General features: G+C 45.7%; 3 non-coding genes and 1 pseudogene across 3 annotated transcripts; 3 read left to right on the forward strand and 1 right to left on the reverse strand.

Annotated features, from left to right (window-relative positions):
* LOC140189847 (histone H2AX-like) overlaps nucleotides 1-21,052 on the forward strand; it is an 836,563-nt pseudogene that overhangs the window by 283,629 nt on the left and 531,882 nt on the right.
* trnat-agu (transfer RNA threonine (anticodon AGU)) lies at nucleotides 10,887-10,960 on the forward strand. The gene has a single exon. It is a non-coding gene; the product is annotated as a tRNA-Thr (tRNA).
* Nucleotides 12,063-12,144, reverse strand: trnal-aag (transfer RNA leucine (anticodon AAG)). Its single transcript has one exon. It is a non-coding gene; the product is annotated as a tRNA-Leu (tRNA).
* On the forward strand, nucleotides 20,503-20,584 carry trnal-aag (transfer RNA leucine (anticodon AAG)). The gene has a single exon. It is a non-coding gene; the product is annotated as a tRNA-Leu (tRNA).

Consider the following 21,052-nt stretch of genomic DNA (forward strand, 5'->3'; position numbering starts at 1 on the left):
TAGAGGGAGTCCAATCAGTCCGTCTGTTCTATCAGAGTTATCCCATCTATCATTGCTTCCCATATCCTGGCTACTGTTCGGAGGCCATCTGGGTCTTTTTACCTTTGCAGTTTCTTAACTCTACCCTCAATGATTCTAATTCCTCTGATCCTATGTTAACTACTTATGAGATTTTGATGTTACATTTTAACAACAAAGTCGCCCCACCCACCCCTCCCCTGCCTACCTACCTATATTTATATACAATATGTATCCTTTGATGTTAGGCTCCCAACCCTGATCCTTTTTCAGCCATGACTCAGTGATGCTCACAACATCATACCTGCCACTCTCTGTCTAAAGTACAAGATCAACTACCTTATTCCGTATGCCTGGTGCATTGAAATATAACTCCTGCAGTCCTGCATTCAACACCCTTTTCAGTTTGCCCCAAATGTTACCAGAAGTTAAATTCTTATCTATTTCTAAAATATTATGTAAGGGGGTTTCGACTTTTATGTTACTGCGGAGGCTAATTAAACTGGTGTCTTTGTTATGTTAATCTGGGGAATGCGGCTTTGTTGTGTTAAACGCTGAGAAAGTTTGCGCTAGCAGCTTGTTTTGGTTTACAGTATGATAAGAAAATGCTATTAACCAATTGGGATTGTTGTTATGGTTTTGGTGTATTTGAAGATACTGTATGCGCAGGGTTTTGGGAGAAGGCGGGAGAGAGAGTCAGAGGATGGACCAGGTGCTGTGATGTCCGCTAACGGGGTCGGACCCCGAGGTGGGCGTTCGGCGAGGAGACGGAGACGGACTAGTGTGGAGTGCCTGGTCGACCACCGCTGTTGTACCCAGGCAGCCAGTCGAGGTGGTCCGAGGGGTCGCAGGGTGAAGAAGAAGGTCCTTGATCTCCAACTGTTTGTGCACGAAGAGATTGAACTTTGAAAAGTGTGGCGCCTTTTATATTTTCTTCTATTAATTATATATTTCCAGTAATATCTATAAACTGTAAATCATTTAGTCGTATCTGGTGTATTGACTGTTATTTGGGCGGGATGGGGTACATCACACAGCATCCACACAAACGAATTACCCAGTTTGGCAGGGCCGACTGCTGTTTCCCTAGACGACACGAGCCGACCAACGCTGAGGGTGGCCAAAGGGGGGCTACATTGTGGGGGTTTTGTCAGGGATTGGATCCACTGCTATGCTGTGTGGGTGCTCTGTTTAAATCTGTAACGTGTGTCTCTGTGGGTTATTTGCTGGTGATTGCTGTATGTGTTGCAGGTGCGGTCTTTGTTGGAATTTGGGCTGGCATTGACGAGTTGCAATTGGCACTCTGGGCTGTCCATGCGGTTGGGAGAGAGAGGAAAGAGTGGTCTGATTTGGAGGTAGGGTCTGCGAATAAATGTTCCAGCTCTTGCAGGTTCCGCCTGACACTTGGGATAGTGTCCACCCCAAGAGGGGCGGAGATGTGCGAGAGGTGGGCGGAGATGTGCGAGAGGTGGGCGGAGCGGATCTCTCAGTTGTTAGATGAGTGGCAGTGCTCGGTTGAGGGACAGCGACAAGGATTGGTTGAAAGTTTGAGTAGGCGGGCTGGTGACGCTGTTAAAGCTGTCAGGTTCACTTACACCGTAGTGACAGCTGTCAGTTATTTGATAGAGGGGGGAAAGTTTTCAGTGTGTCTTCTCTGGCTAGGAGGGCGGCTAAATTGCTTGCAGTGCCAGGGGGATCATTTCAGGGGATCAACCCCTCCTTCAGTGTTCAGCTGATCAGAGAGGTGTCGGGAAACTTAGTGGAGGCCCAGTGGGGGAACTGCTTGGGGTGTCTGGGGAAGCACGTTCTCAGCAATGTACCGATGAACTTCCGAAAGATAAAGACCTTATTCCTGAAGGCTTAGAGGGGCCACGCCCCAAGGTGTCGCTTTGGCTAGAGGGAAGCGATGCTAAAGTTTTCCTCGACCCCCGGGTACAGATCAGGTTGTTGTACAGTTCGTTTTACAACCGGTGTCTGAAGCATTTTCCTGGACAACCGCAAGGGCACCGGAGCCTTTGGGTACTAGTGGCAGTCGTTATCCAGAAGACGATGATTGGTTAATGACCCTGGAGTTCATGGAGGCATTTTCTGGGCACCCAGCGTGTCGAGTTACTTCTTAGGACGTGTGTAGCAGCCTTACGCCAGTACTGAATTTAAACGAGACCCAGCGGTGGTACGGCTTGGGGGAAGTAGCTAAGGGTGAGACCCTCTTAGTAGATGTGCCGAACCACCACGAGGGAGGGGAGTTGACCGCTGAAGACACCTCAGTGAGAGAGAGGTCGCGGCAACTGGACCTTAGCAGATTGGAAGGTGAAGGCAGCGTTTGTGTGGATTATGCGATGTGGTTTAATGTGCTGCATCTGAGGGGTGGATGTTGCCAGATCCTGAGGAGTGCGGCTGTTGAGCTGAAGATGGCCTTTACTAGTTCCCTAGGATTCTTCCGTTCCGAAAAGATGCCCAAGGGCATATCCGGAGACCCTGCATCCTTCCCGCAGGGCATGAGGAAGACCATGAGGGAAGTGAAGGTGTGTGGAGTTTTGGTGTATGTGGATGACCGCCTGGAGCTTGGATTCGCCTGGGGGTACTATGAGGCGAGGCGAATGGCTGAGCCCGGGTGACCGAAGCGAAGTGTCAAATGTGGAGGAATTTTTGGCCGGAGGAGTTTGGTGCAATGTGAGAAAAATGACTTGACATACCAGTTGAACTTCCTGGTGTTGGGACAGACGGTGGTGGACCGGGGGATGGAAACTCAGGTCGTCAATCTGAATGAGATACAGGGAAACGAGGGGATTTGCACCACACTGCGGTCATGTACTGGTGAATTAATCCAGCGAGCAGAAACAATGACCCACCTTCGAGAGGATCAGCAGAAACTCAAGACGTCCATTCAGAACAGATTGGAAGACTTACAAGTTGGGGAAGATCAAGGAAGTGTTCTGACTAAGGTCAACAGAAAACCGAGAGCCCAGGGAGGGAAGTTTGACTACACTGCCGAGGAGGTGATGAAATGGAGGACAGATCTCGGAAAAGGGAGACGGACGCTTGAAAGGAACCTGAAGGTGACTATCGCGAGTTTAAATGAAGTGGAAAAAGTGAAAGTTGACCCGGAAGACGTCCTCAGGAAGAAACAACCGGAGGCTGAATAATGTTTAACTGTTGCTTTTCAGCTCAGGGTGGAAGAAGCTGGTAGGGTAACTGCGTCCCAGATTGAGATGGCCAGGAACCCTGAGTCAGAACTCCTGAGGCTGTGGCGAGAGTTGAAGGAGTCCCCGAAGAAGCTGAAATCTCGACTGCAGGAGGCTGAAGGGGTAGCCCCGGCCAAATGTTTCAGTTTGGAGAAACTCAAACAGCAGCTACCGATCGAAGGAATGAGGGAGGATACGGATTCAACGGATGATGTGCTGAACAGGTGGTACCTGCTGCCTATCGCTAATTCCCCGTGATTGAGGAAGAGACCTTTGGCCCTTCTCCCACTGAGTCAGGTGTAGTGGGGAGGGTTAACTCTGGGCAGTCTGAATTGCGGCAGGATTGGGAAGGAGTAGAGGCGTGGCCCCGGATACGGGGCAGGGGACTCCGAGTTGTAGTGGTGGCCTGAGTGAGAGAAGAGTTCGCAAGCGGGCCCGAGGTATCCCTAGTAGTGTCTGAGCCTTTTGGGTTTAGGTGAGGGAGTACGGAGGTCTCGGAGGGTTAAGAAGCTCCTAGATAGGTTGGCCTATGTAGCGCCCGTGGGACGGAGTAAGGTCCAGTCTTTCGGGAGCACTGTCACTGTGTGGATCTGTGTATGTGTGTGTGCAGGATTGTTTGGCGAGTTATTTAGAAGTCATGAGGACATGACTTTATTTGGTGGGGGGAGAGTGTAAGGGGGTTTCGACTTTTATGTTACTGCGGAGGCTAATTAAAATGGCGTCTTTGTTATGTTGATTTAGGGAATGCGGCTTTGTTGTGTTAAACCCTGAGAAAATTTGCGCTAGCAGCTTGTTTTGGTTTAGAGTGTGATAAATGAATGCTTTTAACCAATTGGGATAGTTGTTCTGGTTTTGGTGTATTTGAAGATACTGTATGCGCGGGATTCTGGGGCAGAAGGCGGGAGAGAGAGTCAGAGGATGGACCAGGTGCTGTGATGTCCGCGAACGGGGTCGGACCCGGGGAGGGCGTTCGGCGAGGAGACGGAGACGGACTAGTGTGGAGTGCCTGGTTGACCACCGTTGTTGGTCCCAGGCGGCCGGTCGAGGTGGTCCGAGGGGTCGCAGGGTGAAGAAGAAGTTCCTTGAGCTCCAACTGTTTTGTGCAAGAAGAGATTGAACTTTGATAAGTGTGGCACATTTTATATTTTATTCTCTCTTAATTATATAGTTCCAGTAATATCTATAAACTGTAAATCATTTAATTGCATCTGGTGTATTGTCTGTTATTTGGGCGGGGTGGGGTACATCACACAGCATCCACACAAACGAATTATCCAGTTTGGCGAGGCCGAGGCTGTTTCCCTATTCTTGGTTGGTGCGACTGTAACGAAATCAAATTTCCCTCGGATTAATAAAGTATATCTATCTATCTATCTATCAATTGGTCTGGCATGTCCTTGCTCCCCATAATAAATTCACCTGTTTCTGTCTGTAGGGGACCTACATTTGTCTTAATTAATCTTTTTCTTTTCACATATCTATAAAAGCTTTTACAGTCTGTTTTTATGTTCCCTGCCAGTTTTCTGTCATAATCTTTTTTCCCTTTCCTAATTAAGCCGTTTGTCCTCCTCTGCTGGACTCTGAATTTCTCCCAGTCCTCAGCTGAGCCACATTTTCTGGCTAATTTGTATGCTTCTTCTTTGGAATTGACACTATCCCTAATTTTCCTTGTCAGCCACTGGTGCACTACCTTCCCTGATTTATGCTTTTGCCAAACTGGGATGAGTAATTGTTGTAGTTCATCCATGCGATCTTTAAATGCTTGCCATTGCATCTCCACCGTCAACCCTTTAAGTGTCAGTTGCCAGTCTGTCTTAGGTAATTCACGCTCATACCTTCAAAGTTACCCTTCTTTAAGTTCAGAACCTTTGTTTCTGAATTAACTATATCACTCTCCATCTTAATGAAGAATTCCACCATATTATGGTCACTCTTACCCAAGGGGCCTCGCACGAGAGGATTGCTAACTAACCCTTTCTCGTTGCTCAATACCCAGTCCAGAATGGCCTGCTCTCTAGTTGGTTCCTCGACATGTTTGTTCAAAAAAACATCCCGCATAGATTCCAAGAAATCCTCTTCCTCAGCACCCTTACCAATTTGGTTTACCCAATCTATATGTAAATTGAAGTCACCCTTTATAACTGCTGTTTCTTTATTGCACGCATTTCTAATTTCCTTTAATGCCATCCACAACCTCACTACTACTGTTAGGTGGTCTGTACACAACTCCCACCAGCGTTTTCTGCCCCTTAGTGTTATGCAGCTCTGCCCATATCGATTCCACATCCTCCCGGCTATTGTCCTTCCTTTCTATTGCGTTAATCTCCTCTCTAACCAGCAATGATACCCCACCTCCTTTTCTTTCATATCTTTCCCTCCTGAATATTGAATATGCCTGAATGTTGAGCTCCCATCCTTGGTCACCCTGGAGCCATGTGTCTGTGATACCAACTATATCATATTCATTAATAACAATCTGCAATTTTAGTTCATCCTCCTTGTTACAAATGCTCCTTACATTGACACACAAAGCCTTCAGGTTCGCTTTTACAGCACTCTTAGCCCTTATACAATTATGTTGAAACGTGACGCTTTTTGATTTTTGCCCTGGATTTGCCGGCCTGTCACTTTTACTTTTCAGCTTACTACTTTTTTGCTTCTACCCTCATTTAACACCCCTCTGTCTCTCTGCACTTGTTCCCATCCCCGCTGTTGTGAACTAACCTCCTCTCTCCAGTCTCTTTAATTTGATTCCCCCACCCCAACCATTCTTGTTTAAAGTCACCTCAGTAGCCCTCGCAAATATCCCTGGAACCTTGGATGTCTAGAGAGGTGATGAATTTAGTCAGGAAAAAAAGGAAAAGTATGTAAAGTTTCAGAAGTTAAGATCAAATGAAACACTTGAGGAATATAAAGACACAAAAAAGAACTAAAGATGGCAATTAGGAAAGTTAGGAGGGGCCTTGAAATGTTGTTGGCCAGGAGGAATAAGGTGAATCCCAAGACATTGCATACGTACATCAAAAACAACAGAATAACTAGAGAGTGAGTGTGGCCACTCAAGGATAAAGGAGAAGCACTTGCTTAGATCTGGAGAATTCGTGTCAGGTACTTAATGATTACATTGCTTCAGAATTTACCACGTGAAAAAATATGGAAGACCAGGAGATCAGTGCTGAGTGTATAAACATGTTAAGGCATTTGGACGTCAAGGAGGAGGAAGCATTGGTCCTCCTCATGAGTATTAAGGTGGATAAGTCCCCAGGGCCTGATAGGATTTACCCCAGTATGCCGTACAGTTGCAGCAGAATCTCCCTGCTCTTCAATTCAAAACCTCTCGCAATGATAGTCAACGTACCTTTTGACTTTTTGATAGCCCAGGTGGGCTGAGTGAATGAATCTCTTCACAGACACAGAAAAGGTGAACTATCCCTCACCGATCTGAATTTTCTGGTGCATCTTCAGCTTGGACGACTGCATGTTTCGCTTCCCGCAGATAGAACAGGTGAACCATCTCACTACGGTGTGAACGTGCTGATATATCTTCAGTCTGGATGAGTGAATAGATCCCTCCCATACACAGAGCAGGCGAATGGTCTCCCCTCAGTGTGTCCTCACTGATGTTCAGGGCAACGCTGAGTGAAAAATCCCTTCCCACACTGAGAGACGGAGAATTATATCTCTCTGTATTCAACTCTTTGGGAATTCATCAACTCAGATGTCAGATGTAGTGAATCCGTCGCCCAGTCAATGCAGTTCAGGAAGTAATCTCCAGTGAACAAATGCTGCTGTGTTCACAGCATCCCAGCTCCAGTGGATTATACAAAGTCAAAACAGAAAACCCCATTTCAGACACAAAGCAGGCTTCCAGCTGACACGAGATACCTCTTCATCTCAACTGATTCACAACAGATATATTGGTGCTAGAAGGGAAATTTCTGGTCTCTCCTTAAATACTTGTACAGCGACAGCAAAACTGACCTGTAGTCTTTGAGATTCCTGTGCACAAACTCTTTGCTGTTTCTAACCTGTAAAAAGATTTACAAAATACATCGATGCATGAAGGACAATATTTCGGATGAGATCATTGCCATCTCTATGGTGAGCGATGACATCACACCGTTACACTGAGGATTTACGCAAATTGGAAGAACAGCTCCTCATCTATTAACTGGGCACAGATCAGGCATCTGGACTGAGCCTCAAATTCTCTGCTTTCCTGTCTGTATCAGAATAGGCAATTTCTGCCCAACATCAACCTGTGACTTGACTCAGTTTGTCTCCATCAGTATTATTTCAACTTCTGCTCACGTCCCACAATGCTACAAAGAGCACATTATATTGTGTGGCTGATCCTGGAGACTTTCTAATTACTTTGACCCCCACTGCCCCCCTCCCCAGGTGATTGACGGTGGTGAACTAATGGCAATGCTAATGAATACGAAGGGAAGGACAGTAGGGTTTCTCATTGCAGAGTGGCAATTTAGTGATGTGAAAGCTACAGGTCACTTGTTACCCAATACCTAGTGAGAATGGTACAAAATATGTACTAATGGGTAGAAAGGTCCAGAAGGTAAAACAAATGTGATTTTCTCAAGAAGTAAAGCCGATGGAAGGATTTTGTTCTTTTTTAATTTTCCCACGCAGTACTTATTCACATTTTTATTGACTCAAAGGACGACTCTTCATTCGAGATTAACTCGGAACTATGTTAATTGTTCCGAGTTCCTAACTTTTGGATTTAGATAGCTGAACATCGGCGGTGTTTGGGAGATCCATCCACTCCCATTCCGTCCGCCTGCCCCTCCAAACACGCATAACAGAATGGCAGGGAAAGCGCTGGCTGTGTAAGCCATGGCTGCCTCTGTACCCAGAAACCCCCCAGCACGAGAAACCCTTCTATCTGGTCACGGTTACAACGATGAGCATGCGCTGTCGAAATGGCGTCAGTTTCTTCGCTCATCAGCAGAACGCTCCTCGGGGCCCGAGTACAGACGGTGGGGCTGAAAAAGATGGGTCAACCTCGGCAGATTTTAAACGCAGAGGCTTCTGGGTTCCAAGGTGGTCGATGTCTGCACCGTCCCGAATCAATATACTCAATAGAGCCTACAGTCCTGATGGAAAGGCTGCAGAACCTAGGTCTCTGTACTACCCTCTGCAAATGAATCCTCGACTTCCAAACCGGAAGACCACAATCGGTGTGGATTGGAAATAACATCTCCACCTAAATGGCAATCAACACTGGTGCGCCAGAGGGATGCGTGCTTAGCCTACTGCTCTAGTTCTCTACACCAATGACTTTAGGGCTGGGCAAAGCTCAAATGCCACCTATAAATTTGATGATGATACAAGCATTGTTGATAGAGTTTCTGGTGCTGATGAAAGGGTGTACAGGAGCGAGATAGTTGAGTGGTGTTGCTACACCAAGCTCGCACTCAACGTCAGCAAGACCGAAGAGCTGACTTCACAAAGGGTAAGACGAAGAAACACAAACCATATTGGGATCGGAAGTGGACAGAGTGAGCAATTTCAAGTTCCTGGGTGTCATTATCTCCGAGGACCTAACCTGGACGCTACAACACCGCCAGGAAGGAGAAATATGGGAATATTCTGGCTCATGATAACTGGATCGATAATTCTAGTATTAAACCCCTGTAGAAATGTACCAAAGTGAGGAACCACCTCAATCTCCCACATCAGTGGGAAGAGATAGTTTTGTCACAATATCTACATGCTGCTTATCAATTTCTCATTTCCCAGAAGTTATGACGAGTCCCAAGTAACTAATCTGTTTGGGTTAGTTTGAGCCCCGTTGTGGACAGATCACTGTCCATCAGGAATACCAGCCTCTCCCCCATGCATAATGTTGACCCTTCCTGTTGCCTCCAGAACGCAGCTAGCATTATCGAAGTCCCCCTACCACCCTAGACATCTTCTCTCCTTCCTGGACAGCAGATACAAAAGCTTGTAAGCACGATCCACTCGGCTCAGTGGCAGCTTTTGCCATATTAAACGAATTCTTATATTTTCAGGATGAATTCTTGGCCTCAATACCTACCTCTCTATAATTGTAACAGTCACACTAGATCTTGCATTCAGTTTTTTTTTTGTTTTCTCTTGTATTACTTTAAAATACTTTTCTCTTAGAATAATTGACAATTGACTTGCCACACTCAAGGATTAATCATACTAATAGAATGCAGCCTCAGGAAATGTTTTTATATTTCTACCCGGGCAACTAAATCCACCAAACTGGGCTATGTCTTTCTGCTACTGACAACCAAAGGAGTTAGGTTTTGAAAGAATTCTCTTACTCTTCACAGATACTGCCTGATCTATCAAGTATTCCCTGCGGTGTTTATTTTCCCTTGCACGTTACTCGCACAGACTCCATACTTAGATGACTGCCTCGGTCTAATTCTCCACGGGAATGAGAGAATCGTAAACCGACACGAGCTTATCAGTTATATAAATGAAACAGAACATTATAGACGGTAATTTCATGTGGAGGTTGTACAATTCTGGGACTCATATCATTGGATGGCAGGTCCTAGCGGATACAATGTGAGTGGATCCCAGAATCAGACGGTTTAAGTGTCCGTACAGGTATCAGGACCTAAGTCAGTTATTGCTATGCATGTGTGCACGGTACCTTTGACAAATTCAAAAATTTTGCTCTGACACTCAGTAATATCACCGAAAAAAGTGAATCCATATATCTGACACGAGATGTCTTGCCGTTCAATTTCTCCCGTATTGAGTCATGTTACGCGTTTCCCACTGGGAAAGGCCGAGCAATGTATCCACTTGCTGGGCAATGTATTTCCCTCAAGCAGCATATTGTCATTCTCCCTGCACACATTAACACCAAACCCAGTGTCATCAGGAACTCTGGGCAATTTTATTCCCTCATCCTATTGACAAAAACACTCAACAACAATCCTCAGAATGGCCATCTCGTCCAACCTCCCTAAACGGTCACACCCGTTTACTGCATTTCTCTCTGTTTAAGGCAAGCGAAAGCTTTATTCATTTTTCCTTACAAACATTTCTGCGCACATTAACCAGGGTCATCCTGCAATACGAAGTTACTCTACCCAATCATTCGGCCTTATCTATTCTGTTGAAAAATACCGAATAGATATGTCAAAGATTTTCTTTTCAATTCCTTTTTTAAAAAATTGGTTATTCCGACTATTTCTTACGTCGTTGTCCTCTGATGGTTAAATGCCTCCCGGTCTAACTCTTGAATGGTTCTTCCCCAGCTTCAAAGTTGTGACTCATCCTCACAGCGCAGATGTTGCTTTAATCCTCCTTGCTTAAAGAGCCAGGACGATCACATTGCATGAAACCACCCGCCACATTGATTGAAGAAGTGCTTAAACTCATCAATTAACACGTGACGAAGCGGTGACAATCCTTCTGCACTTCTCATGAGGCTTCAGGGCTGGTGAATCGGTCACTGCCTCCCGGCTGCGTGTCTGTGAATTGAAGCAATGTTCCGAAAATTGTGAACTGTGGTGAGAATAGGAACTTATATTATGGATTTTGATGAGTCTCAATACGGTTTACTTTGTTTTATCTTATGGTGACAGTCTGAATCTGAAGCATTTCTCTCGCTAGCAGACGAAAAAGAGTTAGTGCAAGTGAACTATCATTATACCAGCTGCTGGACAACGCGAGGGTTCCGTGGCTTAACTGGTCAAAGCGCCTGTCTAGTAAACAGGAGATCCTGGGTTCAACTCCCAGCGGAACCTTTAAGTTATGGGTTGATTTGCCATGTGAAGAAGACGGCTTTCAGCAAAGCACTGCAAATCACAAATTACCCTCTAACAGAGCACAATGCCTCAAAAAGGAGCGGAACAATGATACAGTGTATAACATTCATCAACATTGTTACAGGTCTGATTCTTTATGTGTCTCAGAAACATAATGCCGGTTTCAAATAGATGACACTAGCTTGTTTTGCCCTGATATAGCATTTTTACAGTTACAGTTTTTAAAGATTGTTTTACGCGAACAATCGTTTACAAAATGCGGCCGTGATCTGCCTTATGAACTTGCTACGGAGGGAGGGAGAGAGAGAGAGAGAGAGAGAGAGAGAGAGAGAGAGAGAGAGAGAGAGAGAGAGAGAGAGAGAGAGAGAGAGAGAGAGAGAGAGAGAGAGAGAGACAGAGAGAGAGAGACAGAGAGAGAGAGAGAGACGGAGACAGAGACAGAGCCTGTGGTATGTCGAGTACAGGGTGAAACGCGAAGTCTTTGAGGTAACTGCAAGTCCGTGTCTTTACTGTTGCTTTGCTCACGCTTGAGTGCCCGGTGGTGGGTGCCCATGATCTTTTGCCGGTGGGGGAGGGGAGATTGCTGCTTGCTGTCACCTACGCGGGAGACGGAGGGGAGCTGGGGGTGGTACTTTTGGGGTTCTAACATTTAACCGTCGTTCATTCTTTGAGGCACTCCTCTGTTTTCGTGGATGGTTGCGAAGAAAAAGCATTTCAGGATGTATATTGTATACATTAAATGTACCTTTGAAACCTTTGAAACTTGTCCTGGTCTTACTGAAAAACTGCGTTTCAAACGTCTCTTCAATTGAATTCCGACTAGTTCCATGCATTTTGTTTTCAAGAAACCGGTCAGACGGCGCTACAGAAATGAGCTAGAATACATATTGATGTTAATTACTTTTTAACCCACTACTTTCGATAAGTAGAAGCCACGAATCCCACCCACCCACAGGATGCCCCAGCCAATCTGGAGTGTTCGGCAGACCCACAGTAATGCACTTGGCTATGACACCAATCGTAGTCATGATGATTTGCCATTCTTACGTTTAGCTCTGCAAAACGTTTCGTGCACTCGCCATGGCAGTGGTGGGATTCGAACCCACGCCTCCTTGGAGACTGAAGCCTTAATCCAGCGCCTTAGACCGCTCGGCCACACTACCTCGCCCTCATCATTACACAGTAACATGCCTTTCTTCACCATGGCCCCCTTCAAAGAGTTATGTCGTCGGCGGAAGCGTTGAAACATTCTCCCACACACCGTGCTTGAGGCTTCATTCATTTTCTGTTTTTCCCAACCCAAAGCAGACCAAAGGGAGCACTAGTACAGAGTTGTCTCTTCAAACTGCCGGAGGCAGCTAGATTTCAGTGAGAGTAATCTCAGCATACACATGTGATATTAGGGCTAAATATTCACACTTCCAGCGGATGCAAAGAGCAAAATCACTCCCTATCGACCTATCTTGTCACATTCAGCGACCTTTGCGCGTGTACTCCAAAATATTGCAAGGTTTTCATTCACATGAACCAATCCCAGCTTCTGTACCCAACATTTCAAATTAAAACACTCACATTGACAACGGTTCTCGAATATCTACACTCAGCCCTTTCTGGGATATTTAAAACCGTTCTGAAAATCACCACCACAAACCTCCAATGTGACTGAAACAGATTTTATGAAGTTGCTTTATGATTAACTCGTATTGACTTGCATCGGCACCGCACCAGAAATTGTTCCGCCAGCACTCTTCTGCCGGTTGCCCTCCAAGTCCGGGTTTTCAGTTTAAGGAACATCTTCAAACAGTGTTCATGCGGTGTGGAGATGCCAGGTGAACTGGGCACATGAGTGATTGTCTGCCGACAAATTCCAGGTTGTTTCCTGAACCACAGGAAATGCAAACTTCTGTACAGGTCAGCAGGTTGTAGATTACCCAGCCCCGTCATTCAATTTCATCATGGCAGATCAGATTGTCTATCCAGTCCTCACTTCCACCGATCTTATCAACAGGCCGCTATCTTTTTGCTAACAATTTATTTCCTGTCTTATGCATAAACGAGGACACTGTCTCCTCCGAACTTTTTTTCCCTGATCAGTTCCGCGGATGACATCGAGCTGAAAGAAATGCGATTAACTGATTGGTGTGTTGGTGAATGACTCGATTACTTAAAACCATGTCTTGGATTGTTCGATTCTCCACTATCACATGACGTTATCTACCACTCGCATTCTGAATGTGTTTGTCGTTGTAACGGGTGCGGAGAAAATACCGTCTCTGGAAACAAAAACATTTTTACTCATTACTTGATCACTCGACAGTAGAAGGCCACCTTGCTTGCCATTGATTCACGAAACTCACAGGCAAAGTGTTCAGTGAAGAAAGATAAATTTACTGAAGAGAAAACTGCATTTTATGTGACATGAATTGGCCTTTCGCTGTACGGCTTTCCGTAGATCGTACCTAGAGCTCTTATGTGATTACACACCACAGATCTCTAACCCAGCAGTCTCTTAATCTTCTGATTTAGTATGGTTTGAGTTTGGGAAAATCTGTCCGATTTCGAAGCCATGTGCTCATCCACTCAGATCTTGATGCCTTTTTGATCTTCCCGAGGGTCTTCAACCAGGCGGGTTGAAAATGGAAAATAGAATAGTACAGCACTGTACAGGTCCTTCGGCCCACAATGTTGGCCGACCCTCAAACCCGGTCTCCCGTATAAACCCCCACCTTAGATTCCTCCATATACCTGTCCAGTAGTCTCTTAAACTTCACTAATGTATCTGCCTCCACCACTGACTCAGGCAGTGCATTCCACGCACCAACCACTCTCTGAGTAAAAAATCTTCCTCTAATATCCCCCTTGAACTTCCCATCCGTTACCTTAAAGCGATGTCCTCTTGTATTGAACAGTGGTGCCCTGGGGAAGAGGCGCTGGCTATCCATTCTATCTATTCCTCTTATTATCTTGTACACCTCTATCATGTCTCCTCTCATCCTCCTTCTCTCCAAAGAGTAAAGCCCTAGCTCCCTTAATCTCTGATCATAATGCATACTTTCTAAACCAGGCAGCATCCTGGTAAATCTCCTCTGTACTCTTTCCAATGCTTCCACCTCCATCCTATAGTGAGGTGACCAGAACTGGACACAATACTCCAAGTGTGGCCTAACCAGAGTTTTATAGTGCTGCATCGTTACATCGCGACTCTTAAACTCTATCCCTCGACTTATGAAAGCTAACACCCCATAAGCTTTCTTAACTACCCTGTCCACCTGTAAGGCAACTTTCAGGGATCTGTGGACATGTACCCCGAGATCCCTCTGCTCCTCCACACTACCAAGTATCCTGCCATTTACTTTGTACTCTGCCTTGGAGTATTTCCTTCCAAGTTGTACCACCTAACACTCTTCCGGGTTGAACTCCATCTGCCACTTCTCAGCCCACTTCTGCATCCTATCAATGTCTCTCTGCAATCTTTGACAATCCTCTACACTATCTACAACATCACCAAACTTTGTGTCGTCTGCAAACTTGCCAACCCACCCTTCTACTCCCACATCCGGGTCGTTAATAAAAAATCATGAAAAGTAGAGGTCCCAGAACAGATCCTTGTGGGACACCACTTGTCACAATCCTCCAATCTGAATGTACTCCCTCCACCACCACCCTCTGCCTTCTGCAGGCAAGCCAATTCTGAATCCACCTGGCCAAACTTCCCTGGATCCCATGCCTTCTAACTTTCTGAATAAGCCTACCGTGTAGAACCTTGTCAAATGCCTAACTAAAATCCATATAGATCACATCCACTGCACTACCCTCATCTATATGCCTGGTCACCTCCTCAAAGAACTATATCAGGCTTGTTAGATACGATCTGCCCTTCGCAAAACCATGCTGACAGTCCCTGATCAGACCATGATTCTCTAAATGCCTATAGATCCTATTTCTCAGAATCTTTCCCAACAGCTTTCCCACCACAGACGTAAGGCTCACTGGTCTATAATTACCCGGACTATCTCTACTACCTTTTTTGAACAAGGGAACAACAGTCGCCTCCCTCCAGTCCTCCGGTACCATTCCCATGGACAAAGAGGACATAAAGATCCTAGCCAGGGTCTCAGCAATCTCCTCTCTCGACTCGTGGAGCAGCCTGGGGAATATTCCGTCAGGCTCCGGGGATTTATCTGTCCTAATGTATTTTAACAACTCCAACACCTCCTCTCCCTTAATATCAGCATGCTCCAGAACATCAGCCTCACTCATATTGTCCTCACCATCATCAAGTTCCCTCTCATTGCTGAATACCGAAGAGAAGTATTCATTGAGGACCTCGCTCACTTCCACAGCCTCCAGGCACTTCTTCCCACCTTTATCTCTAATCGGTCCTACCTTCACTCCTGTCTTCCTTTTTTTCTTCACATAATTGAAGAATGCCTTGGGGTTTTCCTACTCGCCAAGGCCTTCTTATGCCCCCTTCTTGCTCTTCTCAGCCCCTTCTTAAGCTCCTTTCTTGCGTCCTTATATTTCTCAATAGACCCATCTGATCCTTGCTTCCTAAATCTAATGTATGCTGCCTTCTTCCTCCTGACTAGATTTTCCACCTCACTTGTCACCCATGGTTCCTTCACCCTACCATTCTTTATCTTCCTCACCGGGACAAATTTATCCCTTACATCCCGCAAGAGATCTCTAAACATCGACCACATGTCCATAGTACATTTCCCTGCAAAAAATTCATCCCAATTTACACCCGCAAGTTCTAGCCTTATAGTCTCATAACTTGCCTTTCCCCAATTAAAAAAATTCCTGTCCTCTTTGATTCTATCTTTTTGCATGATAATTATAAAGACCAGGGAGCGGTGGGCACTGTCCCCCAGATGCTCACTGACTGAGAGATCTGTGACCTGACCCGGTTCATTACCTAGTACTAGATCTAGTATGGCATTCCCCCTGGTCGGCGTGTCCACATACTGTGACAAGAATCCATCCTGGACACACTTAACAAATTCTGCCCCATCTAAACCCTCGGAACAAATCAGGTGCCAATGAATATTAGGGAAGTTAAAGTCACCCATGATAAGAACACTGTTATATTTGCACCTTTCAAAAATCTGCCTCCCAATCTGCTCCTCTGTATCTCTGCTGTTATCAGGGGCCTATAGAATACCCCCAATTGAGTAACTGCCCGCTTCCTGTTCCTGACTTCCATCCATATTGACTCAAAAGAGGATCCTGCTACTCTACCCACACTTTCAGTAGCTGTAACAGTATCCCTGACAAATAATGCCACCCTCCTCCCCTTTTTCCGACCTCTCTATCCCTTTTAAAGCACTGACATCCAGGAATATTGAGAATCCATTCCTGCCATGGTGCCAGCCAAGTCTCTGTAATGGCCACTACATCATAATTCCATGTATGTATCCAAGCTCACAGTTCATCACCTTTGTTCCTGATGCTTCTTGCATTGAGGTACACACATTTCAGCCCTTCCACCTTACTGTCTTTACACCGTTTATTCTGCTTCTCTTTCCTCTATGCCTCACTGTACGTTAGATCTGGCTTTACTCCATGCCCTTCTTTCACTGCTCTATCGCTCTGGGTCCCATCCCCCTCGCAAATTAATTTAATCCCTCCCGAACCATGCTAGCAAACCTACCTGCAAGGATATTGCTCCCCCTCGAGTTCAGGTGCAACCCATCCAATCTGTTCAGGTCCCACCTTCCCCAGAAGAGATCCCAATGATCTAAAAATCTAAAACCCTGCTCCCTGCATCAACTCCTCAGCCACGCATTCAACTGCCATGTCCTCCAATTCATACCATCTCTTTCACGTAGCACTGGCAGTAATTCTGAGAACGTCACCCTTGAGGTCCTGTTCTTCAGCCTTCTGCCTAATTCCCGAAACTCACACTTCAGTACCTCAGCCCTCTTCCTGCCTATGTCGTTGGTCTCAACATGTATCATGACTTCTGGATGTCGTGAACCCGGTCAGAGACATCCCGGACTCTGGCACCCGGGAGGCAACAAACCATGCGGATGTCCTTCTCACGTCCACAAAATCGTCTGTCTACTCCCTTGAGGAAGGCAATCGGTAACAGCGGTGGTAGATTCATTCACATCCTAATATCAATGCCTAAATACGGTCTAGTACATCGATGACAGCAGTGCTGTAAAGCTTCATCCACACCGCTTGTTCCTAACTTCACGGTCCTCATCGCTGCTGCTGCCATCCTCAGTCTGTGATATTCTGCTGGGAGCAGAAGTACAGCTTGGAGTTCGGATGTGCCAAAGTGCAGGTGCGGCATAACACGGTAAGTATTTTTTATGATGACGTAACAGTGATCGAGTGCTCAGCACGTGCCATGCTGGTGATTGTTGGTCGGAGACTTTCTCAAATGACTTGGCTGAAGACCCTAGGGATGATTAAGAAGGTGTCACAGTGCGCTATCTAGTGATTGTTGATCGTGGTGCTCTGATCTGCTAGTGCTTGCCTGACGACTGTCAGGGCTGGAAGGTACATCAGTACTAGAATGTTGGCAAAGAATTTCCTTGGTAGGTAGAATGAATGACACCTGATCACTGGCCGTTCCAGGTTTGAGGAACAAGTCTGAAACAGGGCTGTCACATCTGAGCATCATAATGAACGAATCATGAAGTAAACACCGTTAGCTCCGTCATTAACTGATGCTGCCGTCCTGTCCATTCAATGGATGTTGTAACCCTCGGGCTGGAGAACTGTTTCCAGTGCGTAGGACTGGGACATGTTGCTGTAAAGCAGAATACACAAAGGTCGGTGATGTCCCACTGATACTGCAATCTGGCTCTGTCTGAGGTCTTCAGTTTTATATTCTAGATACGGCACTTTCAACCGGATGGCAGGGAACACTTACTTCATTCTGCATCTCCTCAGCTACGTATTAATATGTATTATCTTCCTGTTTCAGCCTCGCTAGCACACTGTATGGGCATCAATCTGGAGATCATCAATCTGGAGATCTCCACCCTGGAGAAGCTGTCCCTTAATTTAGCATCTTACTCCTTGAATTCACTTTGCAGGACCTCGTCACTCTTCTAACCCATGCCATTGATACCAACTGGACCACGACCTCTGGCAGCTCACCTTCCCCCTGAAGAACGTTATGGACTCGATCATGATGTCCCTGACCCCTCAACCTGGGAGGCAACATACCATCCGGAAACCTTGTTCTCGTCCACAGAACCTTCTGTCGGCTCTCCGAACAAATAAACCCTCTGTCACTGAAGGGTAAATAATACCCAGACTGCAAAGACATGTTGATAATGGTCAGAGAAGTGTAAACTTTTATTTCGTCTTTTTCTTTTTTTTCCCTTTTATGTTCCTTTTCTTTCCCTTACAAAGCAATGCTAAAAGTTAATTTGCTAATAGTTGGGGATTTTAATGCTCCTTGTGCTATGTGGGGTTATAGAGACACAAATGTGAATGGGACGGTGGTGGAAGACTTTCTGGAAGAAAAGTTTCTGATATCTTTGTATGATACTGTAAGTGTCGGTACTTCACTTTACGTTGGTCTGCAACCGCCAATAACATTACTAAACGGAGAAGAATCACAAGCAACGGCGCGTGCGATCTCAAGCGCCGCAGAAATGTTGCGGCAGGATGCCTGGTTCATGGAGCAATTTGAGAATGTCATTCCAATCAGATGAATTAATTGGGGTTTCATGAGGAAAATGGAAATCCTCGCAACCAGAAACAGTGACACGTCGGTTCTTCTACGAATTCTACTGAGGAATTTGCTAGGAATCCCGCGTTCTGCAGTCAACGTGCAGGAAGTGGCATTGTGCTTCCAAGATTGTTAGGCTGAAAACCGCCCACAGGATCTTTCCCGGAACGGTGCGGGTGCTGCGGATGATCGGCGTCGCTGCGCCTTTTATCCGAGGTAAAGGCCACGCGACATTTTCTGATCAGACCGAAATTGCTGCTGCGTGAAAGAAAAGGGAGCGCAGGAAAGATTTTTTTTTGTTTCATATATCGCAGGTTTCTTTTCAGGAAGTTAACTTTTTGCACTGAAGTCTGTGCCTGTGGGCTGTACGGCGCGATGCTAACGTGTTGGCCTTCGACTGACGAGTGACCAAATATAAGTAAAAATGTTTTGTTTCCAGAGACTGCATTATCTCCGCACTCGGTACAATGATAACCACAGTCAGATTCAAGTGGCTGATAACGTCGCCTGATGATGGAGAATCTTACAATCCAAGACATGGTTTGAAGTAATCGAGTCATTCACTCTTCACGCCAATCGGATGATCGCATTTTTTCCCTGCGCATCGTGAAACGCGGTATTGGTCCGGAAAAATGCGGACGGAGTCCTCGATCATTGACAAGACGGGAAATAAATTATTAACAAAAAGTGTCATATTGATAAGATCGGTGGAAGTGCGCAGTTGGCCAGACAATCTGTTCAGCCATGACGTAATTGATTGCCAGAGCTTCCTGCTGATATGTACAAATGTTTGCGTTTTTTCTGGTTCAGGAAAGAACCTGGAACTTGACGCCTCACAAACATACGTGTGTAGCGGTGTGCTACACGCAGCGCTAGAATAACCACACGGAGTCGGTGAGTTGGAGTTGCGATGAAAGAGATTTATTCAAACTTCGCGGCCTGCTTTAAAGCCTTCCCGTTCCTGCCCTCCCTGGGCGGGACTACCGTGGGGAATGCATATTCCCAGACCTTTTCCGCGGCGGGATTTTGCCGCTGCTCGTGAAGATGTCCTGGCGCCCTTTTTGGGGCCGGCCCTCTGTCTGCGCGCGTTGTTGTGAGCCGGTTCGTGTGTGCTGGAAAGTGGGTCGCTACACGTGTACAATTTACCTGGTACTTAGTCCCGTCATAAGCACTGTTTAAGGATGGTAATCTTCATTACTTTTCAAATTAAAAATTCTAATTTGAAGGGCAAGGGGCAGTAGAGTGTTGATGGAACAGTTTCCGGCGCAGTGCAATTGCAAGTCAATACTATTTAATCAAACAACTTCAGAAAATCTGTTTCAGTCAAATTGGAGGTTTGTGGTGGTGAGTTTTAGAACGGCTTTAAATATCCCAGAAAGATCTGAGTACAGATATTGGAGAACCGTTGTCAATGTGAGCGTTTTAATTTGAAATGTTCGGGTATGGAAGCTGGGATTGTTCATGTGAATGAAAGGCTTGCAACATTTTGGAGTACATGTGCAAAGGTCGTTGAATGTGACAAGACAGGTCGACAGGGATTGAATTTACTCTTTGCATCGGCTGGAAATGTGAATATTTAACCCTAATGTTCCATTTGTGTGTTGAGAATACTCGTACTGACATCTGGCTGCAATCCGACAGTTTGAAGAGGCAGCTCTGTACCAGCGTTCTCTCTGGTCTGTTTTGGGTTGGAAAAAAATGGAAGATTCATGAAGCCTCAAGCACAGTGTGTGGGAGAATGTTTCAACGCCTACACCGATGGTATAAACTTTGAAGATTAACGTGGTCAACAAATCCAGGTCACTGTATAATGGTTAAAAAGCATGGTAGTGTGGCCGAGCGGTCTAAGGCGCTGGATTAAGGCTCCAGTCTCTAAGGAGGCGTGGGTTCGAATCCCACCACTGCCATCGCGAGTGCATGTATTTGTTCTTTTCCGGCATCATTTTAGCTGCATTGAATTCCTAAATACTTTACAAAACAAAATGTTGCAGTAATAGTATCAAGGACAAGGATATTACTGTGGGACTGCAGAACACTCCTGGTGGGTGGAGTTCGTAGCCTCTGTTTATCAAACATAGCGGGTGTGAAATTATTTATCATATATACTTAAAAGTATTGAAAGTAACATCCAGCTCATTTCTTTAACGCCATCTTTCGGGTTTTTTGAAACATGCGGCGAAATATTCGGATTTCAATAGGAAGGAGTTTTGAAACGCAGTGTGAAATCGTTTCTCAGTAAGAACAGGACAATTTCATAAAGCAGATCATGGCGGCACTTTGTAAACCTTACACTTTAAAAACGCAATAGCAAGCTAATCGGAAATGTAATCTATTTGAACCGTCGTTCTGCACCGTTTTCGGGGAATTCTATACAC

This window comes from Mobula birostris, chromosome 29, assembly GCF_030028105.1.
Source record: "Mobula birostris isolate sMobBir1 chromosome 29, sMobBir1.hap1, whole genome shotgun sequence".
NCBI classification, from domain to species: domain Eukaryota; kingdom Metazoa; phylum Chordata; class Chondrichthyes; order Myliobatiformes; family Myliobatidae; genus Mobula; species Mobula birostris.